General features: G+C 34.7%; 1 protein-coding gene across 1 annotated transcript in view; it reads right to left on the reverse strand.

Moving 5' to 3' along the window:
- LOC132549660 (potassium voltage-gated channel subfamily H member 8-like) overlaps positions 1–23,734 on the reverse strand; it is a 109,609-nt gene that overhangs the window by 51,354 nt on the left and 34,521 nt on the right. The gene's annotated exons all lie outside the window — the stretch shown is intronic.

The raw sequence follows: 23,734 nt of genomic DNA on the forward strand, positions 1-23,734 counted from the left end.
TCGAACTCCTGCTCGTGATCTGCTTGTACCTCAGCATATAATGGGATGTGAAAGGACTGTTAAGCCGTTGTAAGTATCAGGTGATTGGATGGAAGTGTCCTGCTACCGTGTCCTTATCATAAAATTTCAGTGTGATGACACTATACCAACAAAAGCTTGTGAAGGCATCATCCATAAAAATGACCCATTTGATTCGTGGACATTAAAATTTAACCAAGCAAGTCATGATAGATTTCGTGAGACAACTTCTTTTTCTCCTTTATTTATTATTCTTTTCTTATTTTTATTGTTTTTTTTCCTTTAGTTTCTTTCAAAGTTTTAAGTTACCTTCCCGATTTCCAAATATTTAGGTCCTTACTTATTAACACTGACGACTCCTAGAAGGACAAAAATCAGAATGATGCACATTTGTTTAGTATTAAATGGTTCAACTGTTTCTAATACTAAATTTCTAAATTCGTTTAAAAAATGGAAAGAAAAAAGGAAAAAAATGGAACTTAGATTGATAAAGAGAAGCCCTCGTCGTGCTAAAGGTAAATTCTAATTTGTATTAGGTTTTCAGGAAATAATGCGGAACGGTTCCTGGAAATGTCGAGTATTTTTGCATGACTACAGTGAAAACACAGCAGGAAACGTGTTCCCTAATTAACAAATTACTAACACACTTCCACTGGAAAATAATTTGATTGGTTCATGTACTGAGAAGAATGTTTTACTTTAAAGCTGGATGAGATAAAAGGGGAAAGTGATAGAAAATGCGGTCCTGAAGAATGTTTTGTTTACATAACTGTGGGATCTGAACTTCCGATGATTTGTGTGTTTGCTTTACCTTTGTTAGGAATTAGAACAAACACAATTTAGCGTAAAATACTTACTGACAAGAGAAACGGATTATCTTGTCAGATTTAGTTGATGATAACAAAACAATTACACAGTTCCCACATTTCAGTTATAGATGTATTCTTGAATAATTTTGTGAAATGAAACTGATACATTTCTAATTCTTGAGTAATTTCGTCTGAAGTAAGACTTTATCTTTCGACAATTATGCAATAGATAAAATGATACTGCTATTGTAATGGATTATTTACGAATTTTGTCCTCATGGACAGCACATGTACACTGTGGGCCTATGTCGATCGGAGAATGTTAACCATCGACACTTGCGGCTGCCGAAGACTATAGACCTTTCAGACAGCTATCTACCAGTGCCTGATAAAGGACAAGTGTCAGAGAACGAAGTATAGCAAGCAAGACAGTAAGAGGGGATTAAGGAGGCTAAATTTTAATTAGCAATATCGGTTAAACCTTGGGTAGCAGCTTGCACAGTTTTGTAAAAAATAATTTTCGAGCCAAACTCTTGTTCTTTGACTTATTTTGTAATTATGTACAGTTAGCCAAGTAGCAACATGTAATTTACAATGTTAGATTCATTAGCTCGGACAATAAGAGTTGGAGAGGAAATATCGCATCTGACAAACATGGAGCTTAGAGCACAAAGATAATTCGATACACCCAGTTTTAGTTCTTGTTCCTATCCAAGTGTTTTTGCAATCTGAAAACAAAAACCAGACTGATATTAAAGTTTCACGAAATATCATTCCTTCATACGGAAGGTTTGTTCTTAATTTCGCTGTTTCAAAATTAAATTAGAAGAGGTTCGACCTCCTGGCACTCTTAATTATTTCCGTTCTGCAGACGGAATGGTGGCCATTACAGAATCCATGTATTTTTTTTCGAGAACCTTTTCCTGTGTTTAGATAGTGTTGTAGGAATAGATAACACGTAAATGTTGATCTCGTTTTTGTTCACATCTATTTGGAGTATTTAGTGTATTGATATTTGCTGGTTTTTTTTTTTTTTTTTTTTTTTTGTAGCTTTTTAATTTTTTTATTATTTAGTTTGCTTGTTATCTTTTTGGACAGCATTATTGAAAATCAAAACTAAAGGTGAGCACTTTACAGTTACTTGATAAATATATACAGAAACGATAAGCAACCATACAGATTTTTTGATTAACTGAAGACTTAACTTGCATTAAAAATCCCGTTTTTGAATATCTGTTGCTGAAAGAATATTTAGTAGTATTATTGTTTTATCATATTAAATTGTATATCTAAAATGCTTACTCTTATCTCCCTTTAGATAGATACCCTTTTCTTGTCAGCATGAACACCTATGTTAATATATGTGCAGTATGCAAATGTTGTAATCGCATGATAAACACGAAGTTTAAGGTGTCGTTTTACAACAGTATATAAAATACTGTTTCGCATGAATTATTGACACTGTTTTCTGTTGTTAAAAATCAGGAGTTTTGTTTGCTTTGTAGTGTGCTCTTTATTTACTGAACAAAAGACTGCGCTCAGAGCATGCACTCTTTTCGGAGAAACAATGCATGATTTGGTTTCACCAGTAGTTACACATCGCTACAGTTATCAAAAAACAACAACAACTAGGAGTTACGAGGGTGGTGTTGTCAGATGAGTATTACTTTACTCTAAATTTTTCACAATCACAATACAATATGCATGAGAGTTTGAAAAGTACAATCGACACGTGAAATACATTTTGCATGTATCAGAAACAAAATCAGAAACAATGGCCTTAAAGTTGGCATATGAGATGTTAATATGTATCGATTAGAAAAACATTTAATATGAAAGTGGGTGGAGGGGGGGGATTCACATTCAAACTTAAAACGGTCTCTCCTCTCAACTCGGCTGTCAAACTGATCTCTAGATCGTAATGAAGGGAAATAACTCCGTCCATTGTTGCTACGCCATTAATGTAGAACTAATATCATACCAGAAATTGTTGGCATCACATCTCTCTTTTTCTGTTTCACGACTTTAAAACAATTTTGATTGAAATCATATTTTTCGCCTTGAAAATATTGAACAAAAAATACAAGTAAATGGCACATTTTAACACAGGAATTAGATACAGCAGCACTAAACGCTGAAAAAAACTGCAACTTATAGCTGTTCCGTCCTTCCAAGACTTGTTGGTGATGCTAAGACCCTAACTTTTGAAACCTAAAGGAGGCAATGTAGGAAAGTGGTAGTTTGAAAATGTCAAAATCTAGACAATATTACACTCTGTTTAATTGGATATGTACGTTTTGGCGTTACAAGTAATGACATGCTGTCCGTCGTTTGCATACAAGTTTTGATTTAAAGTTTTTATAAATAACATGCTACATCTATATACCTGTCTACAATCCTCTATTTAACCCTACTATTTTATCTATAGAAGACTATTGATTCTTAATAGAAAAACAAGATTTTGTTTTATAGGTGAAACCGTAGTGAAATATCCTTGGCACTGCTATTGAAGTTTACGTTGATTTAATGTTCCTTATTCGATTGACAAGCTGGTATTCGGTATGTACTTTTCGCTTTTCGGTTCTTAAGCCCGAGGTGAATTTCCAGTTTCCTGTTTTCCGATCTCTTGTTAATCAAATGAAGGGTTTTTTTTTGTGTAACATTAAATCCATGTATGACGACAGAGTATCGCATACAAATTCTGGCGGATGTTCGGCTCTGCAAATTACGTGCTCGACATTGTAACTGTGTTCCGTAAATGCGTTAAAACAAGTTCCAATTAAAATCGACATTCACCTCATCTCTATTAGACCCTTCATCATTTTATTAACAAATCAACAGTGACACGAATTTGATTTTTTATGAATCTCTCGATGTGTCATAATGATGATGAATCCTTACCGTTCACGTGGTCATTTTGCAAGTTCTTCTAGATTCACTGTAACCGATTAGTACAAGGTGTGCCGACAAACTCCTAACCTGTGACACACATATAAATGATCAAAATAGCGTTTCTTTACTCTATGATATTATTTGAACATGTTATATCTTTCCGGCTACATCTCCTTGTAAATAGCATGGTGTTATTCACTACTCATTGAAACTCTACTTTGTAATGTGTTATTGTATGGTTATATTCAGAACGCCAACAGTAAATGTACAACAAAATCCAAATAGTTTTCTGCAAGGAACGTGTGACGTAGTAAGGAAAACATTTCGGAAAATTTGATAAAATCATTAGTAACCTTGTTCGCATTTGAGAACGTGACATTACTTAATCGGATTGACCAAGGTTTACATGGCGGGTGTCCTCGATAAAGCAGAAAATGATTACTCTTCCGGAATACCTGGTCTTATTCTCCTCATATTTGTTTTAGAAGTTTCCATGTAAATCGTTCTTTGTGGAGTTGGAGTTTGGATTGATTATGTTGACATGTTGGTATTTTCTTGATGTTGCGATAAACATTTCAAATCGAGGGTCGTGATCCTTGAATAGTAATATACGTTCACGAATGTTCGCCCTCCTGGTTGAAATATCTCTGCTATACTTCCGTAAGAGGGAAAGACTCCATAATTGGAAACAGACACTCGAAGTAAATTAATCTTCGGTTATGTTAGCAACAATGGCACATTGATGAGTGCCTCAGATTTTTGTTTTCGTCACTATGAGACTTTTTCGACACGCCGTGCTTTTATAAATCTCTGTAGCTATTAATTATGTCAGCGTGATGGGAGAGGTGCTGGGGACTTCATGATACCTAAAACCTTTATACACGTCTTGTTTTTGTCACATTGGAACGCAACCATCGATCTGGTGTCCAAACCGGCCACTGATGGACTACTTAACTTAGCCACTGTCACAGATGCTTTCTGATGTGCGATTTTCCTCACTTTTAACAATACCAGCGTATGGCGTTTGGCGTATGTCCCAGTGTGAACCCATGCAGAGTAATTGTCCTTTTCCAACAAATCAGTTCCACATCTTTAAACTTTTTCTTCGAAACAAAAAATACCTGGTTTCACTAATGTGTGCTTTTTATACGGATTTGTTTGGAAATAAATAGTCAGCTTACAGTCATATATCTTAGGCATTAGTGAGGTAATCATTCACATTCACTTTCAATGTAATGGTTGTTACTCTGACGGATTAGCCAGATCAGGTGAATCAATTTCCTTTAAGATGATATATGTAAATCATTGATATTTTTAATGCCAAGTCTAATATTTGGTCAAAATATACTGTGCTGCGCAGGGTTTCAAAAGATGAAGGTTGGTGAAAATTACAGGGAAGCATTACGGAAGTTCTGGTAATCTCATTGAGAACTGAATGTGCTTGGCACTCTTTAGTTTGCATGTTGGTTCCGTTAACGTGACATTATTGACTTGGTCAAGATTTGCATGGAGAATGACGTCGATGAAGCAGAAAAACAGTACTCTTCCGGAATGCCTGGTTTTAGGGATAGGTTTGTTGATATCTTATCAAAATACGAATATAACAATGTGTTATATTACAGATTTAAAGATTTAAAATGAAAATGCTGCTTCAGAAATCCTAATAACGATACAATTCAAAAACCTTCAACAGCTTTTTTATATGTGTTTTGTTTAAGAAATTCTATATATGATATTTTAGTGTTTCTTCAGTAAATAGTTTTTAATTGTATTTTCAAAATTTTCCATCACAAATGTCATTTATTTTCCGGAGAAGCAAACTGCATAATCGATGTGGAGACTTGTGTTGAATCGTCACATTTCGTAAATTGATTGATGTGAAATTGTCGTCACTACACCGGTCACACGTCCAGGGCGTGCTCGACTCCTCCCAGTGGACTATTCATTATCAGAATCAAAAGGCAGCACTGAGAAGTCCTCCAATTTGCCACATCTAAAGTGGCAGGCCTATCCATCATGGGCAACAAATGTTCCGGTAATGGAGACGGAAGAGATGTTCCGAGTATCAACGGTCACATCTAGTGTTAAACGTATGGCAGCTTTGACGCGGAAACATATTTAGAACATTAGCGCATGCGTGATTTACACTCATTTAGAGTAAAGTGCTCCTAGGCTGTATATCACTATGTTAAGACATTGAACTGCATAACCACCATGACCATGCAATTTAGAGGAGTATAATAACCATGTTGTGATTTACTGAGATATATTCCATACGGATCTATAGAGTCAAATACAATTGTGATAGTTCATTCTTTACAAAGGGTCATCAATGAATCTATGGGTAGCGTAAAGTATACAAAAATGACTTTACATTCTCAGTACAAATTTAAAGTCCATCACAGGTTACCCAATAACAAATTGAAATGTCCCGCATAATTGTTTCGTTCTTGATCTTGCCTGTGATGCTCTGGAAGCCAAGATATTAAATTCTAGAAGGCGACATATGGTAACCAAACCACCAAATCACATGTCTGAACATCAACGCACGATTAGTTAAGTTCACAAACCCATGATATATCATTTTCATATTTTTTTTTTAGTTTTGATAAAAGTGAAGTTAATACATATGTAGACGGCAGTATATACGAGAATTCTTATCGGCTCATGTCATATGACAACGATATGGATAGGGTTTTACGACAGTGCGGATCATAAGTAATAACTTAAGGTTATGGAAAGGGCAAGTGAAAGTTTTGCTCAATTTCTTATATTTTGCAATGCAATATCTTAAAATGACAAATGGCAATGATAGTGTTTACTTCTATCTTTATCCTCATATATACCTTTGTCTTCATGTTTGAAATATATTTAAGATTGTGCAAATAAACCCACAAGTGAATGACATCTAATCATACAAATTCAGAATTAGATACAGTAGTGCCAAAATATGAATATGAACAGCATCGTAGAACTGATGCCGAAAAAGATTGCACAAAGGACACACAAATGAATTTAAAACAAATATAGATACAGTAGAGCAAATCAATCAATTAATCTTCACAATACAGCTGTTTCGTCATTCGAGGACATGTAATAATTTTGAAGTCTAGGAGGTAACCGAAGAAAATCCAAAGTGACCGGAACAAATGTCAAAGTCTAAATAGGGAGGTGCATAAGAGCCATAATTCAATAAATTTTGCAATTTTCACATGTGTGAGAAGCTAAGGAGAACTTTTAATACATGTATATATCCAAGACCGGTGCATATTCGATTGAAGTTAATGTTTGTAGAAACGTGAAATCACATGATGGTCACGTTGTTTGTTCCATGTATAAAGATGTCCGCACAGGATATCGGCGACTGACAAACTTACAACACAGGGTTTGGAGAGATACAGCTTGACGAAGATAAAGATCATTATTTGAGGAATATTTGATTTCCTTGTTTGGATGTGTGTAATGTTTGTTGGTATGCCTGGTGGTTCCGTCAATATTTATCTTGTTGCTATTTGGGAACGTGACATTACTAACATGGATTGACAAAGATTAACAAAGTGCACTTGTTCGATAAATCAGAAGATGCTTACACTCTGCATGACCTTGTCTTCTTGTACTTTTTCAATGTGGTCCGTGCAAGCCTATCTGTTTTTTTTTTTTTTTTTTTTTTAAATTTCATAGTTTGTTCTAGTTTTATCGAACTTAAGAATGACTGAAGATTTTGTTGGCATGTCGGTGTTTTCCTTTTTTCATTGGCGTGATTCTTGTATTTTCTCATAGGCAGATGTTAGTTTTAACGCGGATATAAAAATGAAAATAAAAAACTGATATAGAAGATATATATTTATATATTGTACAAAAGCTTGAGCCAAAGAAATGTTCCCGGATTTGATGACAATCTGATTAAATGTAACTGTTTTGTAACACGAGTAGTTTGTATTCCCCAGTGTCGGCTCCGGTGTTAGGAGAGATATTACGCCGACAGATAACTCAAGAAAAACGACAAATTGGTGGAATCGCCACTTAAAAATGATGAAATTGATACATTACGGCCTCAACATAACGATTTTACATGTTAATCCTAGTCATCGATCTCCGCGAAATACGATATTGTTCAGGAGATGGAAGTCGATCTCAATGGCACATTACGAATGATCGACGAGGCAATTAGATTTAAACTCGTGCGTAAGGGCTTCTCTTCTTGTTTACATCGTTGTCTCTTGGTTTTATGATGATGTTTATTAGTGAAAAAAGTTGTGTTAAAAACAATCAGATGCGACTATTCCATCAATGCTTCTAATAGAGGAATGCAATGGTGTTAGAATAAGGTTAAGACAAAAAACATAGGCGGGCTGTTTTCTGTTACTTGATGAGAATGACCTTTGCTGGACATAAGTTCATCAAAGTTCATTAGAATAATTTTATAAGGAACATCATTTTAGCTAGAGCGTGTTTACTGGGTACATGTAAAAACGAAAAAGCCATAGTGTTGAGTTTGGTCAATCAATATTAGATGCGGGGAATTGTGGGTAATCAGGAATGGTTAAAACAAGAAAACATCAACACGTGAACATAACCCTAATCTACACTCAAGATAACTAAAAATAGGGGGAAACAAAAAAGGATGAACTCCTGTAAAAGTACAAAGAGAATAAGACCTGGAAGTCATCTGGTTCAACAACGACATACGACATGTTAACCTTGGTCAATCCAAGTAAGTAATGTCACGTTCTCAAATAAGAACAAGGTATACAACAACGGAACCAATATAATATTTCTTGATGAGATCACTATGGCAACCATAACACTTGCCCATAGTTGACATTAACCTGCATCTTTTGAAGCCTTGTGTTACGAATTTGTCAGTTAACTGACGACTTCTTGCACGGAAATCGTGATAATGAGATCAAGCCCTTGAATATTGAATGAGCTGTGACATGTAAATAAAATAGAATGGTGATGCCGGGTAGTTCCTATCCAGAAATGGAAAATTTACAACAGAGAAAACTGGAATTATCATGTTTATCATACAGCTTGATGGAAAGTTGCCCGTGTTGTAGGAAATGTTCGAGATAAGGCTGGCGTAGAAGAATCTGTCGTATCTTTGATTTCCAGTTCTAGTGTATAAATACGATGGACGTATTCAATAAATTGCTTGTTAAGTAAATACAAGACGTCAGCAATATATCTGAAGGTGAAATTAAACGACTTAGCAATGTCTTTTCAACCTGTTTTGATAAGATCTTCAATAAATTCAGCCTTGGATGTAAACACAAACAAGTCAGCCAACTGAAGGGAGCAACCAGATCCCAAAGGTATGCAAATAATCTGTTCGAAGACCTTACCACAATACTCGACGAAGATGTTGTCAACCTGAAACTCGCTCATGCTGGCGTACGAAACACTCTCATATCAAATCGAGTGAATAACTCCTGTCATCCCTGATTCTCATTTTGACGCTGTATATGGATTTCAAATCTGCACCACTTTTAATTCAAATTCACCATAAAGCATTCATGTAACAACCTTTTTTAAAATTTTGTTATCGAAATGAAATAACTTTTTCTCTGCTTTTTTACGAAGTAAAATGACGTAATTTTCACGTCAAAGTAGCACATCTTTTTACGCTTTGTTATAAAACCTTATTTTGCTGCATTCTACATGTACAGAGTTCTGACGAAATACATCTATGCCGGTTTATAGAAACAAACATATAGGATTACCAATTTATACATGGTTCGTGGAACTACAATAACAGGAAACGCGAGTGGAAATTGACGGCGGTGACTAGCGTCTCGAGACGAATTCGTTATTGAAATCCGGAATTGGATTTTGCCACATAAAAAGAGAAAACCAGTAGAAAACATCTATATTCGGCTTTGCATCCCTTGTCATGCTATATTTATCATCGTGCACGTAACATACGGATATATTTGGCTTTTTCTACTAAGATAGATAATATATCAATTTGTACTGAGACAATGTTTTATTTTCACAGATCTAAATACTAATTCATAGGTGAAATATATAGGTTTAAACACATTCAAGGATCTGTTCATCAATAGCCTGACCTGAATAGAGATAATACATCGCTGTTCATCGGCTGAAGCTATATAGAACACATGAAGCTTGTCATGCGAAATGTATTCGGATGGAGGAACATTTTGGGTGAAGAACATCTAGTGAAAACAAGATGATAACAGAGTTTACTTGTACAAACTCGCTGATATCCTTCTTGGTTTCAGAGTTACTTAAAGCAAAGGAAGACGATAAAACCATTTTTAGTAAATAGATAAAAGTGTGGCATGTTACAACAGCGCGTGCAAAGGAATATGAACTCCTGACAAAACAGAATTTTCAGAGCATTTCATGTTATTTAAGCTGTAGGACTGAAAACCTGAAACACGAATTTGTTTATTACTTCAATAATAGCCTTTTAAGATATCTTGTTCACGTAAACCCCTCTTTTTGTAAGATTTTGATACAGTAGGCGACAAAGTAGGAAAAACAGGAAAGCGTCAAATGAATATTGATATGTACACAGAAGATCCATCAGTGAAATTCATTTCAGCAAATTTATAGTTGGTGTTTTATATTGTAAAGTGCATGTTCTGTTTTAATAAGAATATGAATGTTTCCTTTATACATTTCCAAATAACCAATATTCTGTGGCATGCAAGCGTGTTACATGTTTTCACTCTAAGTGATGGTAATTTAGTTTCTTCGAATTTTTTTCTAAATTACGCTCTTCTAATCTCAATTCAGGTAGAAATTTACATCTAGGCAAATTAACAAAAAAAACGTTTAATATGTTTTACGTCAGCGCGTCAATTAATTCTCTCGAACGCAGACATCTTAAGACACAAATTGACAACTTTAGGTCACTAAAACCATGATAGTTCTAATTATGAAACACATAATGTGATTTTAACTCTTTGAACATATTAACTTCAACAACAAAACTAATTACAAAGCCAACTTTAGTGACCACAAAATCAAATATCTTATGCATAAAATCTTTTCGATGGATATATACCCCTTAAACACATAAAAATTAAAAATAATGATGAATATGCAAAAATCTAGCTTCTAGTGTCATAAAAACGCCTGAGGCATCCTTCCACCAATGTAGAAAGGTAGATCAAAATAAACATCTCATTTATTGAAGTCCTTCAACAGACCTAATAACAAGAAGCTCTGCCGACAGTGAGCGCGGTTCTTTAAGGTCTGCTTTGCTGCTGTAGACCAAGAGCACTTTACTTTTCAGTTCAAATGTATCCTTTGCGAATGTACATGGATAATATGAAGAGGTAATTTTGGAGGGTAAGCGTCCTCTTCTACTAAATAATGTCATGTTCTTACAGTGAGAGCCGAGTCAATACAGATACCGTCAGCTATACGCATAAGCATCATTACTTCTTATTTGATATTAAACCACAAAGTGAAAAATTTACACGTATCTCTTGATTAAACCTACCAAAACAACTGTGTATGATTATCAATATTTACCCGATAACTGACATAAATGTAAACAGAACTACTTTTTCGAAAATATCAGAGAAGGATAAAATTTAGCGATAAGATACGTCATTTGGAAGTGTAAATGTCTGATCCTATATCTAAAGATAGCAATAGATAATTTTTAGAAAGAAAAGAGAGACGAAAAAACAAGTAATAGACAATTTCAAAACTAACAGAAAAGATAAACTTAAAAATGTTTAAGACTTTGCTCTTGGCAGTCTCGAAAATGGTTGGAAACGTCTCAAATGATTGTCACCAGTGTTGTATCCATATCATCCAATAAAGATATGCATGTCTAATTCCATTTGAATGTTCCTGCTGTTTTTCAGTCACGTAAAGCGGATATTTCAACGTTTCATGGCCGCACGTTTACTTAAGACAATATGGATTAGTCCAACTTTGTACAAAATGGTTTTCTTTAGATTTCCTCTTTATCCCTATCAGCTGGTCAAGCGGTCCCATCACCACCTCAGCAATGTGTAACTGTGCCATGGTCGTATAATAATAGAAATATGTAATGCTAAGTCATGATGAACTTCGCTGTAATTATGTCCAAAATCAAAAGGTAAATAACAAAATAAAATAAAATTTTAAAAAATTAATTGCTTTTTTTTCTTTGAAGTTAATCCTTAAATATTTTCTAAAGAGATCCTACAGGATTTATGGCAATTAAACTTTCCGGAAGTTTTTCGTAGTATGCAGCTACTTAAACGTTGTGTTGTATGATAATAAGACCGAGTGTTACGAAAAAGTAAGCGTCTTTTACTTCAGCGACGATAACCACCAAGTAAACCTTGGTTAGTAAATAAGGTTTTGTGACGGGCACTCCGAGCCACCAGACTGATATATTTGAAATGACGGTATGTTGGATATCAAGTTAGATGTGTACGGTGCTCGTACATTGAACGCAAAATGATTTTTAAAAAAAAAAATTGTGTTTTTTTTTTAAATCCTATTTTTGTTTGCAAAAGCAGCATTTCTTACTTTGTCAATATTTATGCGGTGATATCCCAATTGAGGATAACAAAATTATCTTCCGGAATACATGCTCTTATCATTCTGGCTTTTTTTTTTTTTTTTTTTACAAAAGTATCTACAAATTTTCACTTTCACTTTTTCATTATGATCATTTTCTCGAGCAACGGTGATATGAGAACGGCGTTCTCCATTAGGATGTGAGGAAACAGATAGATATACTTAAACTAAGTAAGAAAATACCAACATTATCATAATAAAAACTCTAATTAAGCAAAAATAGATAAAAAAAATATGGTCAAAAATAAAACAAAATAAAATAGAAAATACATAACACAAAAATCCGAAATGTAGTACAAGTTGAGGGAAATTATTCCGGCCTCACTAATGTCTCATTGCTGGCACACGCAGTATACTTCTGTGTCGGTAATTACGTTACAGTGATATAGAATACACATTGAACTATTGAGTGATACCATGTAAGGCACATCAAATGAACCATCCCCGATCCTACCGGAAACACTGAATTACTCGCTTCTCAAAGTCCGCGATAATTAACAGTGATTGATATAGAGTATAAATTGTATACTTGTTCACAGTTTGTTTTCATGATTTGACCGATTTTACGAAATGTTGTCGACGATACAGGAAACATACGGTAAGGAATGTCACGGCGTTTTAAAACCGCAGGGATGACGTCATTATTGGGTTAACGGTTTGATGGACTTACGATGTGTTTTTTTATAGATCAATCACTCCAACGCAAGTGTATCACTTACAGCCGTAACGCATCTGCGAAATTAAATTCTGCAGAAATATTATCGTTACCATAACTGTTAATATTGAAGTTTGTTCATTTTTCTCATACATTCATATATACGCACGCGCGCGCGCACACACACACACATGCGCACATACACACATACACACACACATACATACATACATACATACATACATACATACATAAAACAGGTTTAAAAGCGTTAGTGGCGAAAATTCAAAATTTATCTCAAGATCATTGAAAACGTGGTGATGGTTACACTGTTGATCTGTGTTAATAAGTGATATTTGAATGTTGCATTTGTAATAACTAGGTGTGCTTTTTCTTTTCTTAGATTTCAACAACAAATAACACTGCAATGTTTTCTCTGAATTACTTAGTGATTGACATCAATCAATGTCAGGTTATACTAGAGCACCTGTTAAATGTCACAGCCCATATTCTGACACCAGGATCGCTACTCTGCAACTTCGGCTGGAGCTCCAAGGTTAGCAGGTTCGATTCCAGTCCGAGGAGATTTTCATCTGGTTGCTGAGAACAAGATATGACCGATGTATGTGTCCTGGTTGTATAAACAAAATAGTTTAGTTACTCGTGGATGTCATTCTACGGGCCATATTTATGCTGGTAAGTGAAGAAGCTAGTGACTATGACAAAATCCCCGCCTCAAAATGATTCTTGGCAGTTTACGGAGTAAGGACGATATTCTGTAGTCTCTAAACCAATGACAAATGTTGGATGGACAATGGAACCATCTGAAGACACTCCTTAGATCACCAAACATTTTCACAGAAAAGCGGATCAATGAGGATACTATCAAATTGCTTGGTTTTGCTTTTACAAGGAAAATAATTTGACAAGAATTGGCCTCTCCGATAAACATCTATTTCCGTTTTATTACAACATATAGAAAGGTTTATCATAAACGCGTTACTCAAGGTTGGTCCAGAAGAATGACGAGCGTCACTACAATTACATTTCAATCTGTGACGCGAAAAAATCAATCAAAGCAGTCCTTTCTAACGGTATAGTGAGTACAAAAATGTCAGTAGAGCATTCATGCGACCCTGACTGCACGTCTCTTCTGGCAAAAACAATGTTGTTAAGCAGAACAAAGTATATATATATATTCTTTGAACGTTTGAATTATCGATTAACCATCGGTCACTAGATGTGGTTGTCACGATCACGGGTAACTCGACCTCGTCTAGAGGAAGCATTTGACAGATCATGATGGCCATGAGGCAAGCGTTTAAGTAACCCTGCATATCTGTTTGCGTGTTTTTGTGTTATGACGCATGCTCTTTGCCATGGGCTATGTCAAGGAAGAGCAATAACATAACAACCGTATTGTCTTTTGCTATCTGTGACAGGACAGTGAATATGTTGAAAGTCGTTTACAACCCTTCCTTTCAGAAACACAAATGCCACAGTTTTGAAATCACTCCATACAAAATGAGCATAAAAATTGTCAGGGTATTGAAAAGTTGAACATCAAGACTTGAAAAAAACGCCGTAACAGAATGACATAACAGTTAAATTATTAAACGAGAGTAAACTTAACTGGAAAGGATCGGGCTTTAAAAAATAGACGCATAAAGGAAAGCATCTATCTTCTTGCTCTTTCAGTAGATACATGTTATTTGGTTACCGGACATCGTCCATGGAAAATAGTTCTACATTCAAGTCATTCTCAGGGTATTCTGAAGTATGAAGTAGCTTACATATGTGCTTTCTCTCACTTAGTGGTACATGCACGTGCACATAAAAGTGACGTCATGACAAGCATAAAGGACTGTATAAAAATAAAAAGAAGATATCCACACGCCAGCATAATCCAAACTTATATCCAATAAAACTAGGGCGAAAGATGGAAATGAGGAAACTTTACACGGAACACAAGGAGAATAAAAGATTTACCAGTCTTAGAATATTACCGTTAGATACGAATTACATATAGACACAGTGTATTTCGAAAATAGATTCAAAATGCATGATACAGTTTTTTATCTATCATAGATAAATGATGGTGTGATGGGACGTCATATAGGATGCTTGAAGTATGGTCGACATTGTTTTCTGTTAGAAATAAATGTATACAGGCAATGTTTGTTACATACATGTAATCAGCTGTAGAGATTGGTGTTTGTGTTTGATTACCAGATAATTAGTGAGGTTCATATACTACCTTAAACAGGAGATATATAGGCAATTTTCAAAGTCTTCCCATCCTGGTTTGGTCACATGTTCTTGGTAAAGAAATGAAACTAACGTAACTGAAATTAACTCTCAGATTGAAAAAAAAAGTGCATATCATCTTATCTGTATTTGTTTCCGTTGCAACATCGTTAAATGACAAATAAATGTCATGTGTGATGTCTGTCGCATATTTAAGATGAAGTGTCTGCAGCGATGGCACGACAGCTGTATCACAAGACTGTCAGTAATAAACACATAAAAACATACTGATCTATCCTCACTTGATGTTGATTATTTCTCGCGGACCACTATACAAATATCGACATGTCAACAAAATCATAATTCAAACTTGGACAGAACTAGGGCATCAACATGATAAAAAGATGTAGAAATAAGACCAGGGGTTCTGGAAGGGAAACTGTCTGATGCTTCTTCGAATACAACTGCCATGTAAAGATTTGCCAATCTAAGTAAGCAGTGTCACCAAGTTTAAAAGAGTGTAGGACACGCTGCTTTTTCCAACAAAGATATAACTGAAAATCTGCCTTACGTTTTGATATCACAAATGTAATTTTATCAAAATTTTCAACCAAACAAGTTCTATACCACTTTCTAATACATTGATTCGGCACATCATGTTAGCCCCACCCCACCCCCCTCTCCCCGCCCCTCCCCCCAACCCACCCCTCCCCCGCCCATCCCCTCCACATATTCTATTACCTGTATTGATTATATAGATACATGATCTTACTGGATCTCGCAACATTGTACAACTCTGTATAATAAAGAAGTATCTTGTCTAGCGATCTCAGATTCGGATGATACGTAACGTGTGTGACTATATACACAACACACCACAAGGGACATTTTACAGACAATCTATTTGTTAAGTACATTTATATATATGTATATGTATATATATAAAGGTGGTGTCAATTATTCCAGTACCTCGTTGCGTTAACATTATTCCGAAATCTTTTGGGAGCGGAATCTTGTTATGTAAAAATCCTTCATTGAACTAGTGTAAAGAAAGAACTGATTAACATGGCAACATAATCATTATTTAAATTCCATAAAACTAGAGCAAAACATGAACAAAAGAAAGACTGAAAGGGAGACTCCTGAAAAAGTACAAGAAGAATACGACCAGGTGTTGTGGAAGAGTAGGCTTCTTCTGCTTCATGTAATATCTGTAAATATTCAGATATCGTATTTTCAAAAACAAAAACAAGAAAATACCAACATGTCAACAGAATCATTACCTAAACTTTGATTCAATCCAGCTAGTGCAAAATGTGAACAAAAACGTTTTGCAGTCCCACAACTGTATAAAAACTACAGGTTGGTGATCTTAATTTAGCAAGTTTTAATCTTCAGAATACTAGAAAATGGGAGCCAGGTAGCCATGTGATTTACTCAGTCGTCAAATTATACAGTGTGTATATAACTTCTGGCCAACTGAAGACATACATTCACAAACTACATCTGTGATTACAAATTGGCCATGGGACATCGCTTTCTTGCTTCAAACTAAATCACATTTTACACTGATATTCGTGTGTACAAGCGTTGAGAATGGTTAATTCTAGAAATTAGCTTTCTGGTATCCATTGGAAACCATGTATTATGAAATAGACCCATTGTTTTATTTTGAGGTTTCCCAGAAGAACACATCTGCTGTATGATGTAAATGAATTTATCACTAGGTTCAACTGTTTTTAATTCCAAATTTGTATTAAAGAGCTATTCAACCGTGCCTTTTGTAGAGTTTATGTGAATACAAACGATAAAACAATGTAATACTATTGTTTTAAATAAACAAAAATTCTTGAAATGAACAACATATCATAGCTACAAAAAATATTTGACATAGTTTTAGATGTGCATGTATCGTTTATTTCTTTTTGGAAACATATGTTATTTAAGTACACCGCCACAGTGAGAAACCTGTGGGATAAGGTTGTGACAAGCATCCGGACATAACAATGACAAGATATTAAACCAATAGGACTCCTTACGTTGTTTGAATTAAACCTTCAGCAATGATTTATCCAACTAAATATTCTCGTATTTAACAATATTAAGACCCTTGCGATTAGCATAAGCTATACAACAACGTGGAAAAGTGAATACATCGCGATAAATGTTCTCTTCAATTATACAAAAACAAGAAAGCATATTGACAACATATCATTTCAAACCCAAAATCGATGAAACACTATTTAGAATAGGAAAAACGCAGGTGACCCTAGACAAGGTATGGGAAGAAGGGACCACGTGTTTTAGAGGGGTAAGCGTCTTTTGCTTTATTTTACACGTTGAATAATGTAACATTAGAACCGTTACTTAGATATAAAATACACGTTATTCCATACAACCTCCATATTATCAAACAGAAGAACATACAAATGTTTCCTTAACATCCCCATCTCGTTGTAAACTCATCTTTGCTCATGACAGAAACAGGATTATAAAATGCCTTGTAGGCCTGATAAAAGTGGAAAAACCCATTGATCAGAATTTCGATAACGGTCGTCTTTTTTCCCCTTAAGGAATATAGTACATATTGCATGGTAGTCAGTAGACGACATCACGGGAACACCAGAGCGTGCTGTAGTTCTATCATCCCGCGAGTTTATTACTGTTAATGGAGACTGTCTAGACATTATCTACCGAGGTACTTTCGAACCTCTCTGGCTTTTAAGGGTATCTCAACTTTTTCAAAACACGTATGATGAGACTCGGAATATATCGATAATATTCTTTAACAACGTAGTGGTAATCTTTCATCAACTATTTAAGTCTTCACGAAATTATCATAAAAGTATGATATATCTTTCAAATTCAATGTACAAAAGTCATGTATTCAACAACATCTTAAAAAAATTAGACCATCTTTATATGGCTGAACCTAGTCATAGCAAAGATTCTTAAAATACTGGAATATGGAACACAATGGTTATGGTACTGTACTGTGTTATTCATTAAATCGAAATTCATGTGTTGCAGAATTATTCCCAACCTTCCAATATGTTGGTTCCTAGAAGCCATATAGTTATTAATGAGCTTATTTATTATAACCTAATATACAATGGGTATTATCAATGTGTTTATGAATGAATTACAGTCTTTTTTTTTTCTTTTTCTTTGTGAAAATCTGTTTCAAAGACCAATATTACAAAACAGTGTTGTGTTATCTTAATTCAAACTATTGCCGATGTAGGCATTGTTGCTATTGACGACATCATAATGTCAAGGTCACAGTATAAGTTCGCATGACCTTCAAATAAATGCCTTGTAGACCCCTTATATGTAATATATACACACACCGAGTAGTACAGATGTAGCCTTTATCTTCGTTAGCGTGTATTGATGTATGGCGGACATTGACTTCGGTCACTCCGTTCATGACGCACAATGGAAGGCAAGCAAAATTCAACTCCGCTGCAGTCTCATGGGATATGGGCTGACATTGTAAAGGCAGGCAATCTAACGAATGTATATCATCATCAAACTGTTCCGCCTACGTGGATTATGTAATGCGTTTGGTAGTGGGCACAATCAACATTTCTCAGTACTAAAGTGAAATAGGAGTTACATATTTCAATATTTATAAAGGACGTTTGTAGGGAGAGGGATTTGTATTACAGTACATGAATTTGCTGAATGCGTCATATTGTCGTAATGACTTTACCTTTGTTCTGTATGATTTATTTGTTGGATTTATTTACATGACATGAAACTGAATACTTGTATTGAAATCACTATCATAATTATTTTAGTAGCTATGTAATCATTAATTAGTGTTCGTGACATTAACTCATTACCAGAAAGCTAGATCACCCAAGATGGCGCTATGCTGGCATGCGTGTTCTGTGTTTGACACTAAATTCTGTTTTACGAATTATATACGACTCCGATTTGGATTTTTATCCCGTCTTTTAAAACGTTCCGGAACGTCTAATCTTAACACTGTGTCAAATCGCCAACAGCAGTGTTTGTAGATATCTATATTCGGTTTATCAATTTTCAATGAAAATTACTTTTGATTATTTGTCAGTATTCTATTCAATAGATGTGTGAAGAGAATGTTTATATCAGATCATGTCATTGTATTGTACAGTTTCGTCTTGTTTAACACTTATTTCGCCTAAATACGTCTACCCGTAATAGTCTCGATTACAAAGGAGAATCAACACGACTGCAGTGAGTATCACATTGGAATTTTAGAAAGCAGATGACGAGTCACTCTGACCTTGGTCATACGTATATTTTACACACGTCTGTATCTAAATACATACATAATGGTAAAATCTAAAATGAGTTTTCGCTTCATATGAGAAGTTATGAAACACGTCACGAAGTTTTAATTGTTGATAAATAAATCTCATCACTTTAATCAAAAATAAAATTTTGACAAGTTTTAAAAGTTAAATGTGGAGGACAAAATCAAATGAAGGCAGCCATTTTGTTGGACCATTTCCAATTCATGACGTAATATCATTGTCCACATTATGACATCACAATCGATTTCTGACCGGTACAACCAATAAACTCCTGGGTGAAAGTCATCGGATGTGTATATGTTAAGATATAGAAACTATCTTTATGTCAATTTCAATGTTTTATTTGGTTTGTATATGATCCTGAAATGTTCTCTGTTTATAGAAAAACTCGTGATTTTCCACTAAAGATTAATGCAGTTCATGTGTTTTTAGGTACAAATGCATTGTTCTCCAATACAAAGATACAAAAGTGTTATCTGGGTTGGTATTGTCGATAGAATAGAAGTTCTTATAACCAGAAGAAGATTTAAGTGTAACATTTCTATAACTACACGGTTACCTGTGCTATCTTCATAATGATTGATATTAGCCTCTGAGTTGGACAACTCTTCAAGGGGAAAAAATCCTCTGAGCGTCCTTACCACTAGCCCTCCACCTCTGGAGGTGGGGCAGTCAAAATGTGCTGGCCACAGGTCGGTGGTTTCTTTTCTCTGGGAATTCTGTTTTTCCTCCACCACCCAATCCTGCGAAGTATGCCTTTGGCTGTTGATAGGACGCAAAGCCTCAATAAACTAAACATATACTTTAGCCGTTTTATAAATCCCTAAGTCTTGACTACTCAAAAGGACACGTGCTATATCGAATGACCCTTTATATCTCGTTAAAATAACATTATTGAAATATACAAAAGCTTTCTGATCCCATAGAGGATTGATGAAAAGTGCATGGCAGTTATAATTTGAAAGATATGTACTTATTATGTTGTAATACAAGTGAGTATTGTGACGTCATAAGCTTTTTAAAACTACTATGGCGTCGCATGGGAGACCTTCTATGTCAAATTACTGTTTTATAGCCTGTAGCTGTTATAGCTAGTTTTACATGTATGAACATTTATGTATCAAAAGTGTTGATATCGCTTCGTTTGTCTATTCTTACGCCACGTAACAGGGTTTTATAGCAAAATCCATACAGTGTAACAGACGGTAAAATATACATGTACAACGTGGTACATGTTACCACTAATGTACGTTAATGGAATGTTAATATTGTAGTCATTTCAAAACATTGAATAGATTATCGAAAGTTGAGCACAGAAATAAACGTATAGCAGTTATTGATTTAATATAATATTAAGCGATTAATCCTATACAGTTACATCAATGCATGTAATGTGAGTTTGTGAGGGTTTTTTCTTTCTTTCTTTTTTCTCTCTCTGTCTCAATAATTTCAAGAAATAATGCAACTTTCTTTAATGTTTAGGTAATATCATTTGCTTATCGCCAGAAATCCAATTCCTGCCAAATCTCAATAATATGAGTGACGAGTTTCAGACCTGGTCGTATTGGCTATGCACGGAAAGGTATGTTACTGGCTTCTGAAAACGGCACCGGAACCGGAAATACTGCAACGTTGATGACATGGTCATCCAATTATTTGTTTCTTTTATTCTCTTTTTTATTCTCTCTTTATGTATATTGGTGAAATCTTTGATAAATTCACGTAAGCTTTTGCGGATGCCTCCTTTCTTCTGTGAAATGTAACAAACATGTCCACACCATCAATATACAACATATCTTAGGCTTTCTTTCAAACAGCCATTTTAACTGTGCCTTTTATTTAGAATAAAGTCAGTCGATTCTTTACTAATCACATAGCACTTTAGTGAAATGAAAGTGTGGAAAGGGAAATATATTGCAGAGAAACATATTTGGAATTAAGGTCATGTCACCATATATATCAGGCATGTCCTGTAGTTTCTGTTAAAAGCATTGATGAGGCACTTCATGTCGGATTGAGTTCTCTCATATAAAAAAAATACTGTAAGCTTAAGGGATCCCTTTAGAACATCGGAGACACTAGCTGTTGTAGAGAGAGATGTTTGGACCCTTTTTGTATAAAGAAATAGTTCCCATATATAATGAACACATCCAATTTTCTTGTACATTTTCAGGAGTCTACGTGTAAATCTTTCTTTTTATCATAATTTATTCTGTTTAATTTAGGATTATTGTTGACATGTTGGTAGTTCCTTGTTATTTTCTGTTCCTATTTTGTCTTAGTTTTATTGAATTTGAGTTTGAAATTATGATTTTATGTTGACATTTTTGACATTTTTTGTTTTTATTTACATCTTTGATTAAAAAATCCTTTACATTACTTAACTATTTCATAAAAAGCTAGTTCTCATTTACAAACGATGGATTGGCAAACTGACCTTTATAACAATATTACTATAGTAAACAAGAAAACTCGCCGAAAAGTCTCAGAAATATGTTATATAAATATGGATTCCAGAATGGTGTGACCTAGATCAACAAAGTTATCAACACAAATCTTGTATCTTGCATAAGATGTGTTTTAACCTTTGTTTTCGTGACGTTTATTGAAGCTATTAAGGCGGTGTCTATGTCATTAAGGTTTTATGTACACAATGTCAAGCACATTCGTATAGCAATGTGGAAAGATATTAAATGACGTACAGTTTCAATTTTTATCTAGGTCACGCGAGCATGATTTCTTTATTTCCATTTCGACATTTAAGATGAATTTAATGGATTTTCTTGTCCATTTCACCTTTACTTGACGATAGATTTCGACTCTGCGGCCAAAGAAAGTAAAAAAGTCATTAATTTGGGATTAGAAAAGACATTTTATAATGTCGCTAAGCTGTATGTTTTTACGAAATCGAAAACTTTAATGTTCTTACACAAGCAGTGAAGACGTAGATACAGATATACAGTTCAATGAAAAAAAGCACAGGTTATTTCGATCTAATTTACACCTTAACTGACTACATGCATTGAATGATTAACGTTTACTGAACACAACACCAGCCTACACGGAAATTAACATGGATTTAAACAAGGAAAACTTAGAAAAATAGTCTTCTGCATCGATGACAATCCTCATGTAAGTTAAAATGAAGTTAAAGTACCGCAAAGCCGTCAAAAAGAGAACCGAGCTAGTGACAATGAAAGCAAAAGCGATACTAATGAGGATAGAACAGGTCGCACGTCGAACTGTTAGAGAAGGCAAACGAATATGTGTAAGAGTCGGATATAATATTGTTCTTAAGGCCCGCAAGACATTGGAAGCCATTAAAATGAAGGAAAAAAAAGAATATTTCCCAATTATATCATTATGAAGACCGTGCTTTTCCTGTAATTTTTAGTGTAAGAAGTCGTCAACAGACGCACAAACTCGTAACACAGGGTTTCAATAGATGCAAGCTGATGGAAATTATGGGGAAGTTTTACGTAATCAGTTCGTTTCGTTGTTGTTAACCTTGTTCTCATTTGAGAACGTGACATTACTTACTTTGATTGACAAAGGTTTTTAAAGCAGAAGACGCTTACTCTTTCGGAATATTTCATCTCATTATCCTTGAACTTTTTCAGGAGTCTCCTTGTGAATCCTATTTTGTTCATATTTGCTCTAGGTTTATTGAATTAGAGTTTGGATTGTGTTGACATTTTGGTATTTTTTTGCTGGTTTTGATCAACTTGCATCTGTAGAGAGGTCCCTTGCTGTGACGGTATCCGTCAGCTTTTGATACTTTGCACGAAATTGAAATTCAGAATAAAATACGGTAAACATACCATACATGTAGTTGTTTGCGGGAAAACGAATCGATACTGGTAACACATTGTATCAATATACTTACACGCTACGACAATTCAATATATAAGACGTATCTTTATAATAGAAGATCCAAGTAATATATAATTTTTGTAGAAGATGAACATCGTCTTCTATCCCACAAAGACAACAAACCCATTAACATCAGCTTTTTAACTAAATAAAAAAATGAAAAGCGAAATCCAGTCAGAAGGAAAATTCGTTTTTTTATTGCGAAAGGAATGCAATCACATCAAATTCATTATGCAAAGTATCACAGTCATCAGAGCGTTTGTTCTCTATAATTGCATAATATGAAATACATACAATGTATGACGCTTGAGTAGTTATGCTAATCGTTTTCTATATCAGTAAGAAATAAGGGTTGGCGCATGTGTGTCAAGAGGAAA

The sequence above is a fragment of the Ylistrum balloti genome, unplaced genomic scaffold (genome assembly GCF_031769215.1).
Source record: "Ylistrum balloti isolate Yb309-2 unplaced genomic scaffold, AGI_CSIRO_Ybal_v1 Utg370074, whole genome shotgun sequence".
Lineage (NCBI taxonomy): Eukaryota > Metazoa > Mollusca > Bivalvia > Pectinida > Pectinidae > Ylistrum > Ylistrum balloti.